At 50.3% G+C, this 3386-nt stretch overlaps 1 protein-coding gene across 1 annotated transcript in view; it reads right to left on the reverse strand.

Annotated features, from left to right (window-relative positions):
* LOC112967088 (lactosylceramide 4-alpha-galactosyltransferase-like) overlaps positions 1-317 on the reverse strand; it is a 17696-nt gene extending 17379 nt beyond the window's left edge. The window contains exon 1 of the mRNA XM_026067848.1: positions 255-317. The gene's annotated coding sequence lies outside the window, so the exon portion shown is untranslated. The remainder of the gene's footprint in view (positions 1-254) is intronic.
* Between the last annotated feature and the right edge of the window lie 3069 nt (positions 318-3386).

The following is a 3386-nucleotide window of genomic DNA, read 5'->3' on the forward strand; positions in this document are numbered from 1 at the left end:
GGCGGCGGCGGCGGCGGCGGCGGCGGCGCTCCCTGCCCTCCGCTCGGGCATCACCGGCGGCCCCTCCCCGGTGGGAAGCCGCCCCCGGGCGGGCCCCGGCCGGCCCCTCCCTGCACCGGCACCGGCACGGGCACCGCCGCCCCTCTGCTTCGTACAGAGCATTTTGAATTGCGGCGAGGATCTTTTTATTTTATTTTATTTTTTTCTTTTCTCCCCCTTCTCCCCCACGCTCTGGGAATTCCGCTCTTACTCACCCCCGCGGCAAGTTTAGGCTTTGAGATCTGATACACGCTTTGCGCCCTAGCCGCGGCCAAGCGCTGCCATCCCTCAAGYACCGGGCGAGCGGCGGCCGCGCAGCGCGTAGCGCGCAGCGCTCCGCGGCCGGGTCGGCGGGGTGACAGCGGCAGGGCGCCGTGGGCGGCTGGGCTGCGCGGAGCAGGCTAAAGACCCCACACCGAAAGGGGTGACAAGCCACGGAGAGAATGAGGAGCCAGGGAGACTGGGAGCTTGTGAAATTGAATTTTATTTTATTGTATTTTTTAAAAGCCTACCGCTGAGCTGCTCACCCGGTGAGAGGCAATGAAGTTTCAGAATCACCCTAAGGCCAGAGGAAGTTTTACCTAAATTACTTCTGGCAAATGATTATCTAACCAATCCTAATGAGCTTCAGTGAGGTTAGACAACAATTAGGAACAGATTAGGTAGAGGTAATCCTGCCTGGAGCAGGGGTTGGATGGGAGCTCTCCAGAGATGTCTCCCTGCCCTGGGTTTTATGACTGTGTGATACAGCACATCACTTATATGTTACAAAACAATGTACCCATGAAAAACATTAGCACAAAAGAAAAGGGAATTTTTACATGGTTTTTAAATAAATACATGTTTTCCCCATAGTGAAGTAATCTGAAACTGCCTTTTTTTTTCAGAAATAATGTTAATTTGTTTTTTTATAAGAACAGGCCTTGATCTAATTTGAAGTTAAAATGGATTTCAAGGCACTTAAATGTCCTACTGAGCAGAAATTAGATGACCAAGAGAGAGTAGCCTCTGAAGGAGTCGATGCTCACCCTCCTTTGAGCAAGGGGTCGGACCAGCTAACCTTCTGAGGCCCCCTGCCACCTCAGCTTTTCAGTACTTCTTGGACCGAGCTTCATGGGGCAGAAGCAGCCCCTGGTGCTGAGCCCAAGGACTCAGTCCTGAACGTAGTCACTGGGTAAAAGCACACATTGGGCTGGTGTTCCCCTGGATTCAGCATACTGGAGGGCAAAACGGGACTTGTGAGGCTGGGCCTCTGGTACTCAGGGGTGAAACAGCCACATTAGTGAAAGCTGGCAGAATGAGTGTGGTATCTGCAGTGCTGCTATACACAGATGCCGTGTGGGGACAGCAGCTAGCAAAGAGGACCTAGAAGCCCTGAGGTCTCTCCAGAAGAGAGACTGGCACCAGGGTTTAGCTGCCTTGGGGCTACTGGAGCAGGAATAGTAAAGTCTGAGTCTGGACACTGAATTAGGATCTCAGACATGGAGATGTATTACCTGAAAAGATGAATTAGGATCACTGCATGCCCATCTGAGCCATTTTGCAATTCATTCCTGAATTGTCAGTTTACAGCTCTGCGTGCACCAGCACTAGCTTTGATTTGCCTTCAAGTGCTGATTTGCAAGTGCCACAGCTGCCTGCGTGCTCAAAGGGGGGCAATGACCTGTCAAAAATCCAAATGATGCTCTCACTGCTCACAAATCAGAGCCTGGATATGCCAGGTCTGTGAGAGCCCATCGAGGCTGCTGGAGATGCATTAACTACCCACAGCCACCAAACAGACCAAGCGCAGCACTGTGCAAATAACCCTCCCAAGCACATCCCAGAACAAGGGTGGAATCACTGGTATGGGAAAAATTACCACAGCTGCAAATCACCTGAGTAAACAAAACCCTTTTTAAGAGCTTTCAGCCTGGGTTTGATTTTACAGCTAGTTTCCTATCTCATCTTGTCAGCCCATTAGGTGGCTTTGGTTTAAACTGGGAGGTGAAAGCCACCGGGGAGAGTTGCTGTGAAACTGCAGTCGGCTTCATCCTCGTGCCTGTTTTGAAACAAGTGTGCTGGCTGTGGGCCTCAAGCTCAGGTCTCATGGTGAAAAGGTACATGTGTTAGCCACTGAAACACTGATGCTGGAAAGAGCTCACAGAAGAATTACTGCTGCAAAACGGGTCCTATCGCTGCCTTGGCCTGTTGGCGTGTGAAAGAAGCAGTGGTTTACCAAAGGCAGGGAGGGAGAAGGGTGCGGTGCTGCTGGCGTTTGGTGATTAGCTTGTGACACCCAGTGTCGGCACCGAGGTGGCAGGAGGAGGTGGGAGGAAGGAAGGTCATGTCCGGTTACGGGGACAGAGAAAGTGCAAGCCAAAGGCTTTGGGCCGCCTGGACCTCAGCAAGGGAAGGGAAGCCCACCTTCCCCAAAGACCCGAGAGCAAGAGGGAACTGTGGAGCAATGGGATCATTAAGTAGTTGCAGTGTCAGTCTCAGATATTATACATAACTTGCAGTTACCATACATACCTTTATCTTGACAGACAGACTGTAGCCTAAATGTTCTTGGAGCTGAGAGGGCCAAGCTGGGAATGGTAATCAGGAGTAAACAAGCACACAGTTTTGGCCTCATTATAACAGTTTTTATTCCCTGAGGATTTCCTCCTGTACATGCTGGGGGGCGTTTGGTGTGATGTCTGCCCCGACTTTCCGTCCAGCAGCCCCTCGCTGGGGCTACAGCCATGGGCAGCTCACCCGGGGGGGCTGCAAATGGCAACTTGGCCCCAGGGCTGAAAAATGCTGGCATCTGCTCTCCATCTTCCTGCTTTTCAACTTCTGCCCTTGGCTTCCTTCCCAGTGTCTCTTTTGGCTTTGTTTTTAAGCAAACCAGGAGAATTCCCCTTTCTTCAGAAAATCAAAACAAACCTCTTTCATCATCTGGCCACCAATGCTTGTCCAGTCTTCTCCTAATAGGAGCTAGCTTGCAAGATGAAGACCCTTAAAGTATCAGCCTTTTTTTGTGCTATAGCATCAACAGGATTGTATTCCTGATCAGCCACAATGCGACAGAAACCGGAGCACATTCCCCCTGCCAGATTTTCTTGATCAAGTTTCTCTGAGAGGAAAGGAGAAAAAAAGTGAATGGTTTTGCTAGCCGACACTTGCCCCTTGAAATGAAGTCACTGAACCCTTTTTGAAATTAAGTTGGCAGACACAGATAAATCCTTTTAGCAGCATTAGCTCAGTGTTGTTAGGACAATATCATATTTATTGCTTAGTGTTCACCAAAGAGGGATACACTCTGATAAATTTTGCCGATTGAGACAGCCATGACTACAAGAAACATGTTCAGCAAGCAGATT

This window comes from Apteryx rowi, unplaced genomic scaffold (assembly GCF_003343035.1).
Source record: "Apteryx rowi isolate R43461 unplaced genomic scaffold, aptRow1 scaffold_263, whole genome shotgun sequence".
Lineage (NCBI taxonomy): Eukaryota > Metazoa > Chordata > Aves > Apterygiformes > Apterygidae > Apteryx > Apteryx rowi.